Here is a 12,027-nt window from a genome sequence, read left to right as displayed (position 1 = left end):
TTGCAACCTTGATATGGACCTTCATTTTGGGCTTGACTTTGTATTTGGCTTCATTTGTAATTCCTTACTTCAATCCACTAATCTTCATGCAAAACCCAAGTAATCTTCACATACTTAGTCCAATATTTAGCCTTGTTTAGCTTAGTGAACTTGGTGTACAAAATCATAGGAAAAAGCCTCTAAATGCTTAGATTCCTACAAAACCGTAACAAACACAACAATACACCTAGAACACAAAATTAGCTCAAAAATATACTAATTAAAGTATGATAATCAATAAAAACCGAGCTAAAATGAGGGGTAAAAGCATATATAAAATGAACATATCAAACTCCCCCAAGCTAAACCCTTGCTTGTCCTCAAGCAAGAAACCAAATCCCATCAATTGCTATATCCTAAACAAGCTAAGCATAATGATTTAAAAACCCGAAACAACATGGGCAAAGGATAAAGCAAGTCATGGATGAGATTTACACGACGGCGTAGCATAGAAAACTTTGAATGAACCTTTAAGCTCTTGCATGATCTTTCGACTTATGGACTCTCACGGGACACTCAAACTCTTTTATATGTGAAAGGATAATTTTTTTTGTGAATGAACACTCAACTATCCTCAACTTATAATAATGTGTCCGCAATCTAATATGGTAAACATGTCAAAACTAGCAAGCAAAGACAATCAAATGTAAGCATGATAAAGAAGCCAAATGGGTAGGAAGAAGGTAAATAAACATGGGTAAGAAGGGGGAACAAAAGAGTTATGGTAATGTGGAGCTAAGTCAAGCTAGCAACTACCAAAATGCAAGGATGCTCAAATCCCAATTCTAACCCAATTTTTCAATTCAAACCATAAGAAAGTTCTCCAAAATATAAAGAATAAAGCTTGAGAATTTCTCACATCTTTTCTTCTTCTTCTCTTTCTTTTCTTTTCTTTTTCAATGCATACTTCTTTTTTCCATGCTTTTTTCTCATTCATTTGCTTTTTTTTTCTTTCTTTCTTTTTTTCATTTTCTTTCATTTTCCAATTTTTCAATTTTTTCTCATTTCTCTTTTTTTTTCTTTTTTTTTTGAGCATTAAGACCAAGCTCACATGACTTCAAACAACCAAATATATCCCAATGAGCACCCAAACACTATCCAACTAAGCTACTAGCTCAACAAGGGTGGGCAATTTCAATGATGTAGCTAAGGATAAATTTTGTGAAGGGGTCAAAAAGGCTAAAATATCATGTGAATGGCTCCAAAATGCTAAAACAAATGAATGCATGCTTACCAAGAAATGACATGAAGACCATACTTGTGCGTTTTGATGTAACACACATTATAAGGAGACACCTACACTCACCTAAGTGAGACCAAATAAAGATGAAATGGCCTTAAAGGAGGTTCTACCTTACCATTTTGTAGCTTGCCATAAGTCAAGATCAAGCCTATTCGGTTCATTCTCCATCTCCCACCTACTATGTCAAGACATCCCCATGTAGCTAATATCCCATCATTAAAGAATAAATCATTAGCAACAAGCTATTGTTAGGATAAGCAAAGAGGAAAGTAGGCAACAAGCAAGCACAAAGCAAAAATTTCTCTCAAAAATTTTCAAATTTCCTATACTACATGCAAACTACACTATATGCAAATGCAATCCCCCCCCAAGCTAAACATCACATTGTCCTCAATGTGCCAACTATCCAAATCACCCAAGCAAACCATAAAAATGGCTCAAAGCACAAAGCAAGGACTAGAGGTTATGTCTAATGGGTTGCAAGATCTAAACTAATATGCAAAGCAATTAAAAACTTACTCAACTTGCTAGCCGCCCCCCCCCCCCCCCCCAAGCTAGCATGAATTTGGGGGACTTCTTCATTGATCAACTAAGAAAAGGGCCAAAAATTGAACCCCTTCCTCCCTTTCTTCTTCTTCTTTCCACTACCACTTGATTCTCCTTGTTGGCCACTTCCACTTGAGTCATCCCCTTGAAGAGGAGTGACATACTCACCAATATATTGGCCACTACCAAGACCTTCACCATAACTACTAATCCCACCATAGCCACCATAGCCTCCATATCCTCCATATCCTCCATAGCATGCCTCAATCCCATAATCCGAACCACAAAAATCCGGGCCGGGTTCATATTGAGCAAATGTACCTGCATCATTGTGAGGAGGGGAAGGGGGAATAGGAGATGGAGGAGGAAATCCACCCGGAGGATAAGTATAGAATGAAGGGTGTGGCCCCTCGGGTCGGATAACTCCTTGCCTAGCAAAATGATCATAAATAGGATGTAATGCAAGTCGTTGGTCATCACGAATTTGATTAACACCTAAGTTCATTTCTCGCATCATGTTCATCATTTCTATGCTAGATGGTGACTCAATGCTAGAGGTGGAATGACGTGCTTGGGAGGATGAACCTCCCACACATCTCTCAACGGTGGTAGTTGACTCACCTCTAAGGGCTAAATGGTAGGTCGGTCTAACAAAGGGGTCACTTCCACTACGAGGCCTAGTATGAACCAAAGCCTTTATTTCTTTCTTTTCCTCGGGTAGACGAATCGAGTCTTGCCTACCTATCTTCCAAATCATGTTGGGATGAGCATCTTTAAACCAATTACAAGAAAGAAAGTATTCATAATCAAGACCAACTCCCCTAGACCTAGACTCAAGCAATGGTCTCAAACCGGTAGTCTCTTGGTTGAACCTACACAAATGGTGAGCAATTTTTGTGACCAAACCACCTAAGACAATGCAACTATTCTTGGGATTAGTTTGTTTGGTCAAGTGGACCGCAAAGTGGTAGGGGATATTGATTCCCCACTTCTCATCACCATTAACATTTAAGAAAGCACCCAAGATTTCTAACTCAATCTTCCTCACCGAGTGAGGTTCATTTCTACCAAAAAAGGTCCATCCCATAAACCTTTGCCAAATCCTTATGTCGGGATAATGAATAAATTGATGTGGTGTATGATCAAAACCCGGAAAAGGCAAGTGAGAAATGGCTTCCCAAGTTAAAATGGGGTTGTAATCATCGGGTGACTCGGTTGGCAACTTATGAGGCAAATCAAAGATAGCGGCGAAATCCGCTAAGTCCATCTTATGATCTTCATTAAATAAACGAAAGGTAACAAAGAGAATGAAACCGGGTCTCTTAGACCTATGGAACTCAAAAGAGCTCAAGAACTCAAGGGTGAGTTCGGGGAAGGTCTTATAATTCATGGTATAACAAGATTTCATGCCAAGATTTTTAAACAAAGCTTTAACATTTTTCTCTATTCCAATGTTGTTTAAAGATGCTTGGTTAATGAATTTCGTTGGTTCCATACCTTTGCTTTTCAAAACAACCCAATTGTTGTATTGAGCTAGTGAATTGAAGATCACATTTGGATATTCCGGGTCATGCCATTGTGGAACATCCTCCATTTGGACATCCGCTGCTGCATTTGAAGACTCCGCCTCACCTCTCCTTCTCTTAGAAGCACCTTGTGAAGGAGCTTTTCTTGGTGCCATATTGCTGAAATTTTAAGACAAAATTCATCTTAAGGCAAACCAAAATCCATCCTAATAGGCATAATAGTATGAATTAGTGAACTAATTCACACTACAAACATGGAATAATCATTCTACAACCAATTTCTAGCACTATTAAGCACAAAATCGAATTCCCCCAAACTGATTTAGGGTTTGCATAATCCAATTAATTGATTGCAATAGATGAATTTAAAGAGAAAAGAGAAGAGATCTTACCAAGTTGATGTTAATGGTTGAACAAAGCTTGCAAATCAATGAAGAAAATGAAGTTTCCTTGTGATTTGAGGTAGTAAAGTGAAGAAAAAGATGGAGAATGGGAAGGAGTAGTACCGTCGGGTTTGCTTTGTTATGATAGAATCTTGCTTTTTTTTTTTACTTACCCGCAAATACCATAAAAGAGCTACAGTACCACGACCCCGATCGGGGTTAGGCGGCCCCGATCGGGGTTGACCACTTACCCGCTTTTTGACTTCCTCGTGTAAGGGGGTGTCTTGTTTTTCTTTTTTTCGAAAACCACGTCCCCGAACGGGGTTTTTGCATGGGGTTGCGTGTCAAATGCACTCCATTTTCTCCTTTCTTCATTTTCACCTAAAAATCACAAAAGAAAAATCATTAAGTTGAATATTTTATTACTAATCTACGAAAAACAATTAAATTGCGTAAAAATCAAAAACAAAAATGAATAAAAGCAATAAAAAGCTTGGGTTGCCTCCCAAGAAGCGCTGGTTTAACGTCCCGCACGACGAAAAAGCTTGAGTCGGTTTAAGCTTTCTTTGGTAGAGGTTGAACGGTCATTTCCTCTATCACACCAACGATCACATTCTCATGGTAGAGCTTCAAACGATGACCGTTTGCCTTGAATTTTTCGCCCTTGGTGGTCATCACTTCAACGGAACCGAACTTGTTGACATTTGTGACGGTATATGGACCGGACCACCGTGATCGTAACTTTCCCGGAAATAGCTTGTATCGGGAATTGAATAGCAAGACCTTATCACCAATTTGAAATTCCTTGTTCAAGATCTTCTTATCATGCCATCTCTTTGTTCTCTCCTTGTAGAGACGGGAGCTCTCATAAGCTTGCAAACGGAATTCATCGAGCTCATTGAGTTGCAACAACCGCTTCTCTCCACTCAATTTCGGGTCCATGTTAAGCTCCTTAATTGCCCAAAAAGCCTTTTGTTCCATCTCAACGGGAAGATGGCACGCCTTTCCATAGACCAACCTATATGGTGAGGTACCAATAGGTGTCTTAAACGCGGTGCGGTAGGCCCATAAGGTATCATCGAGCTTCATACTCCAATCCTTTCGTGATTTGGCAACAACTTTCTCAAGTATGGACTTGATCTCACGGTTGGAAACCTCTACTTGGCCACTAGTTTGTGGATGATAAGCCAAGCCTCTTCTATGGTAGACTCCATATTTTTCCAACAAAGCATCAAGTTGTTTCTCACCGAAATGAGTACCACGATCACTAATGATTGCTCTTGGAACACCGAACCTCGGGAATATGATCTTCTTGAACAATTTAATCACGTTGCGAGCATCATTGGTAGGAGTAGCAATTGCCTCTACCCATTTAGAGACATAATCAACGGCAACCAAAATATACCGATTCCCTTTTGAGGAAGGAAACGGTCCTTGATAATCTATGCCCCAAACATCGAACACCTCTACTTCCAAAATTCCATTGAGAGGCATCTCATGTCTTCTTGATATGGAACCCGTCCTTTGGCAAGCATCACAAGCCATCACGAAATTTTTGGCATCTTGGAACATGGTTGGCCAATAGAAGCCGGATTGCAACACCTTTGCAACGGTCTTGGATGGTCCATGATGACCACCATAAGGAGAAGAATGGCATCCTTCTAGCACCCCTTTCACATCCCATTGTGGGACACATCTCCGGAATAGCCCATCGGAGCAATGTTTGAACAAGTGTGGATCATCCCATAGGAAGAACTTGGCATCATGTAAGAACTTCTTCCTTTGTTGATATGAAAGGTTGGGTGGCAATTCTCTTCCAACTAGGTAGTTGGCTATGTCGGCATACCAAGGAGTATTGGCTTCCAACATCATTAGAACATCGTCGGCGAAGGAATCATCAATAGGTAATTCAATACCTCCATCTTTGAACTTCAAACGGGATAAGTGATCGGCAACAACATTTTCGGCCCCCTTCTTGTCTTTAATCTCAAGATCAAATTCTTGCAAAAGCAAGATCCATCTTATCAACCTTGGCTTAGCTTCTTGTTTGGCTAGGAGATGCTTCAATGCGGCATGATCGGTATGAACAATGACTTTGGAACCAATCAAGTAAGAGCGGAATTTGTCTAAAGCATAGACAATGGCAAGTAGCTCTTTCTCCGTGGTGGCATAATTGATTTGAGCCGCATCCAAGGTTTTGCTAGCGTAGTAGATAGCATGGAGAACCTTGTCCTTTCTTTGTCTTAGCACGGCACCGACCGCATAGTCACTTGCATCACACATGAGCTCGAATGGCAAGTTCCAATCCGGTGATTGGATGATAGGTGCGGAAATCAAAGCCTTCTTGATCCTATTAAAAGACTCAAGACAATCGTTAGTAAACACAAAGGGAGCATCTTTTAAAAGAAGCTCCGTAAGGGGTTTGGCAATCTTAGAAAAATCTTTGATAAAACGGCGGTAGAAACCCGCATGGCCTAGGAAACTCCTTACACTCTTCACATTTACCGGTGGGGGTAGTTGCTCAATAACTTGGACCTTAGCACGGTCCACTTCAATTCCTCTCTCCGAAACAATATGACCAAGCACCACTCCTTCATTCACCATGAAGTGGCACTTTTCCCAATTCAACACCAAATCAACTTCTTCACAACGCTTCAAAACTTTGGACAAGTTAGTCAAACAAGCATCAAAAGAAGAACCATAAACACTAAAGTCATCCATAAACACCTCCATGATAGACTCAATGTAGTCGGAAAAAATGCTTATCATGCAACGTTGGAAGGTGGCGGGGGCATTACAAAGACCAAAAGGCATTCTACGGTAGGCAAATGTACCATAGGGACATGTAAACGTGGTCTTCTCTTGGTCATCCGGGTGAATGGGTATTTGAAAGAACCCGGAATAGCCATCTAGGTAGCAAAAGTATTTGTGACATGCCAACCTTTCCAACATTTTGTCAATAAAAGGTAATGGGTAGTGGTCTTTCTTGGTGGCTAGATTTAGCCTCCTATAGTCAATGCACATTCTCCAACCCGTCACAATTCTAGTTGGAATTAACTCATTTTTATCATTTTTAACTACGGTGGTTCCTCCTTTCTTAGGAACCACTTGGACCGGACTCACCCATTTAGAATCGAAAATCGCATAGATAATTCCCGCATCTAACAATTTAAGCACTTCCTTTTTGACCACTTCTTGCATGTTAGGATTTAGTCGTCTTTGACCTTGGACACATGGTTTATGATCTTCCTCAAGATTGATTCGGTGCATGCAAAATTCGGGACTTATGCCTTTTAAATCGTCAAGTTTATAGCCAATGGCTTTCTTGTGGGACCTCAAGACATGAAGCAATTTAGCCAATTGACTCTCATCTAATTTAGCACTAACGATTACCGGATACATCCCCTCATTATCAAGAAAAGCATACCTCAAATTGGAAGGAAGGGGCTTAAGCTCGGGTTTTTGTACCTCAACATCTTGCGGTGTAGCAACCAAGCCTATAAAGTGTGAGCTCTCCTCCAATGATAGCTCCTCTCCATCCAATTCTTGCTCCAAAGCATCAATCTCCTCATTTCCAATCTCATCATCACCTGCAAATGATTCTAAAAGCAAGAGTGCCTCCAAGGGATCTTTAGACAAAGATCGAGGTGTAGAGTCTTCTATAACAATGTCAACAACATCCAAAATGTCAATAGAATAACAAGACTCTTCTATCATAGGACTCTTCATGGCACTATTCAAATTATATGTGACCTTATCGTCACCCACTTCCAATGTAATTTTACCGTTCTTGACATCAATCAATGCACCCGCTGTGTGTAAAAATGGTCTTCCCAAAATGATTGGGATTTGGGCATCTTCGGCCATGTCAAGAACAATAAAATCAACCGGAATGAAAAACTTACCAACCTTAACGGGAACATCCTCCAAAACTCCCAAAGGGCGTTTTATAGAACGGTCCGCCATTTGCAATGTGACACTAGTGCATTTTAAGACTCCCATATTAAGCTTAGCACAAATAGAGTAAGGTATTATACTCACACTAGCACCTAAATCGCATAAAGCTTTATCAATTTGGTAGGTGCCAATTGTGCATGGAATAGAAAAGCTACCGGGATCTTTTAACTTAGGAGGGGACTTGTTTTGCAAAAGAGCACTCACCTCGGCGGTGAGAGCTATTGTTTCAACCTCATCAAAAGTCCTCTTCTTAGTTAAAATATCTTTCATGAACTTAGAGTAAGATAGAATTTGAGTGATTAATTTGGTAAAAGGAACGGTTACCTGTAGATTCTTCACAACTTCCATGAATTTACCGAATTGAGAATTCTTATGATGCTTTGCCAACCTATGAGGGAATGGCACTTTGACTTTTTCCGGAATCTTTGCTTCAATATCTTTCTTTGGAGGAGCATCCTCCACTTCCTTGACTTTCTCAACATCAACAAGTGGGTCATCCACTTTCTTTGGAATTTCTTCAATTTCTTTATCATTTGGAGAGACCTCCAACTCAACAAGTACCTCCTCATCATCTTTGGGCATGGATGGCCCATCATATTTCGTTCTACTTCTTAAGGAAATAGCATTAAGGGTAGCATGTGGTTGCTCACCTTGAGGGGGTAGTTGACCCGATTTCCTTGAAGAGCTAGATGAGGCCAATTGAGCCATTTGTTGCTCCAACATTTTGATTGCGGCATTTTGAGCTTGCTCATTCTTTTGGATTTGGGCCAACAATTCCTTTTGCATACGGACTATCAAGCCCTCAAGCTTACCTCCCTCTTGGTTATTTTGTTGGGCATTTTGTTGTGGAGGTTGAGTTTGTTGGAAATTATTTTGTGGGGGCCTTTGTTGATTTTGATACCCCGGTGGAGGGATATATTTTTGTTGTTGAGGGACATAGACATTTTGTTGAGGTGGGGGTTGTGGTTGAGGATTTAGCACATTGTTGCTTCTATAAGACATATTCGGGCGAAATCTTGAATTTGGGTTATATGTATTTGAGAATGTACCCGGTGGATAAACATTTTGTGCATTTTGTCTTAAAGCTAAAAAGGCATTTACCTCTTCAATGGGAGCTTGGCAATGAGCGGTATAATGACCCGCACCTCCGCAACCTTCACACACAATGATTTGGCTTGTTGAAGACATGGCATTGACTTGTTGAATGGAATCTCTAGCATCCCTCTCCGCCAATTGTTGTTGGAGCAAAGCAATTTGAGCTAGCAAAACAGAGTTGTTAGAGGATTCTTCTTTACCTTTAGATGGCACAACTCGGGAATTGACATATTGGGCGTCATGGACCGCCATAGATTCGATCGTGGCATGAGCAAGATCGGTGTCAATTTGATCAAACCGCCCATTGTTGGCGGAATCAAGAATCCTTCGGGACTCGGCACAACATCCATTGTAGAATGTTATTGCAAGAAACCAATCATCTAGCCCATGATGTGGGCATTGTCTTTGAAGCTCTTTGTACCTCTCCCAAGCCTCATATAAGCTCTCAAGAGCTTGTTGACGGAATCCGGTGATTTGGCTCCTCAAAGTTTGAGTTTTCTCCGGTGGAAAAACTTTTGGTAAAAAGCAAGAGCCAATGTCTCCCAATTGGTGATTCCCATGGCGGTGCGGTCAAGGCTATTGATCCAAAGCTTGGCCTTGTCCTTCAAAGAGAAAGGGAAAAGTATTTCCCTTATTTGGGCTTGGGTGACGCCCGTTTGACGGATCATGGAGCAATAGTCACAAAAGTTTTGCACATGCAAATTGGGATCCTCCAAAGGACTTCCTCCAAATTGCTTTCTCTCCACAAGGCTAATGAAAGCCGGTTTGATCTCGAAGTCCGGCGCGGTGATTTGAGTGGTTGTGATTCCGGCCGGAAGCATGGCCGCGGTGGGCTTTGAATGATCGGAAAGTTTCACCATCTTTTTGATAGTAGATGGTGATGGTGGTGGAGATGATGAATTTGAAACCTCCTCTTCTTCAAGAACCTCTAGATCGTCTAAGTAAGACTTTCTAGCACTTTCAACTTGTACGGGTGAGGTGGCTTCTTTCACTTCCCTCCAAAAACGTCGTCTTCTCCTAAATGTTTTCTCGGGATCGAAATCCGGTGAAAGCAATTCTCCACTTCGAGAGGACCTGGGCATAAGACAACAATTTCTAGAGAAGTGATAAGTAACGGTCTTAAGGAACAAGTGTTCCCCAAGACAAAGGAAAACAAGATAAAAATCGACAATTCAAAAAGCAATAAAACCGTTTCCCCGGCAACGGCGCCAAAATTTGATAGGCTTATCGCGTACCTATGCAAAAATAATTTCCCTAGACACAAGTTAATGTAGTAATAGGGGTCGAACACAAGGAAACGGGAATTACGTCGTGAATTGCTATGGGTGGATTTTTATCAAGGTCGATTACGATTTGGTTTTAGTTTGTTTGGTTTGATGATTAATGAAAATTGCAATGTAAATAATATGATAAAAGATAGTCTAAAGGGGTCGGGTTACTCATGCAAAGGTAAACATATGAACATGATAAACTTGGTACTAATAATCTTTGTCAATTACTTAGGTTTAAAGATACCCACCTTACGGCATTAGCATCAACCATAGACCGGGTCCTAGAAAAACTCTCGTCCATGACTAGGTCGTCCTACCATACATGCTTAGTCTAATTCAATTCCGTGCCTCTCGACTTTAGAACGAATAAACAAGTTTTAATCTACGACTACGGCCGATAATCAAAGATTAAGCGTAACAAAACAAGCATGTGATGGAAGCAATTGATCAAAATTATTATAAACTTTATTTAATCATATTATATGTTTGATTTTGCATGGCTCCCCTAGCCTTTAGACTAGAGAATTTAGCTACTCATACTAAGATATAAAATGCAAACTAAATTGTAGAGAATATTAAACATGGTTGTATGAATTATATTAATTGGGTGATATAACATATGAAAAGAACAAAACTAAAGTAACAATTATAAAAACTATGTGATAACTAAAGCAATGATGTAAATTGTAAACTTGTAATAAGAAATACCTTAATAAGAAAGACTTGTATGGAAGAACAAATAACTAGAACCAAAAGATTGAATAACAAATGCTTGAGATACAAAGTGTTGAATGATTAACTAAGGAATGCTTAAACAACTTAAACTTGAAATGAAAACTAATGAGAGAAAACTTATAATGCTTGAGGCTTAATGTAGTAAACTTGGACGTAAAATGGGATACCTAAAACCTAGGAATACCTCTCCTATTTATAGGAGAGGAGGAGAAAAACGTAAGAACCTACGAGCATGCAACCCCGATCGGGGTTGGGCGGCCCCGATCGGGGTCATATGATCCTCGGTATTTTGCCTTAACTCTCCTCTTAATTGCTAAGGTATCCAATGTTTGGTGATTAAATGTGCGATTAATCACCCGGTTAATGTTCTAAATTCCTAGCATCCTAAGCTCTATTGGCATCCAATGCTTGCAACCTTGATATGGACCTTCATTTTGGGCTTGACTTTGCATTTGGCTTCATTTGTAATTCCTTACTTCAATCCACTAATCTTCATGCAAAACCCAAGTAATCTTCACATACTTAGTCCAATATTTAGCCTTGTTTAGCTTAGTGAACTTGGTGTACAAAATCATAGGAAAAAGCCTCTAAATGCTTAGATTCCTACAAAACCGTAACAAACACAACAATACACCTAGAACACAAAATTAGCTCAAAAATATACTAATTAAAGTATGATAATCAATAAAAAACCGAGCTAAAATGAGGGGTAAAAGCATATATAAAATGAACATATCAAACTATGCAAAGATAATATTTATACCCTGGGCAACAAATTAATGTAGTACTTAGGGGTCGAACCCAAAGGAGACGGGAGTTATTAATTAATTGTTATGGATTGAATTTTACCTTGGTCGATTACGTTTGAATTGGTTTGGGTTGAAGTGATAAAACAATAATAAATAAAATGTCTAGGGAGATCGGGTCACACATGCTAATTATGTAATTGCTCATGACAAGTTAAGAAGTTGATTTTACGATAAATGTTTAGGCTTAAAGACACCCATCTTACGATATTAGTGTCAACCATAGACCGGGTCCTAGAGAAACTCTCGTCCATGACTAGGTCGTCCTACTACACACGCTTAGTCTAATTCAATTCCATGCCTCTCGACTTTTAGAACGAATGAACAAACTTAATCAATGAATAAGGCCTTTAAACATAGATTAAACATTATGGTGCAAACATGTGATAGAAACACTTATACAATATTAACTTATCCTTATTTTGA

General features: G+C 39.7%; 1 non-coding gene across 1 annotated transcript; it reads left to right on the top strand.

The window, feature by feature from the left end:
- The first annotated feature begins 9,171 nt into the window (after positions 1–9,171).
- LOC141624680 (small nucleolar RNA R71) lies at positions 9,172–9,278 on the top strand. Its single transcript, XR_012534486.1, has one exon. It is a non-coding gene; the product is annotated as a small nucleolar RNA R71 (small nucleolar RNA).
- Positions 9,279–12,027: the final 2,749 nt, after the last annotated feature.

Source organism: Silene latifolia, chromosome X (assembly GCF_048544455.1).
Source record: "Silene latifolia isolate original U9 population chromosome X, ASM4854445v1, whole genome shotgun sequence".
NCBI classification, from domain to species: Eukaryota; Viridiplantae; Streptophyta; class Magnoliopsida; order Caryophyllales; family Caryophyllaceae; genus Silene; species Silene latifolia.
This window is presented reverse-complemented; position numbering and strand designations above follow the sequence as displayed.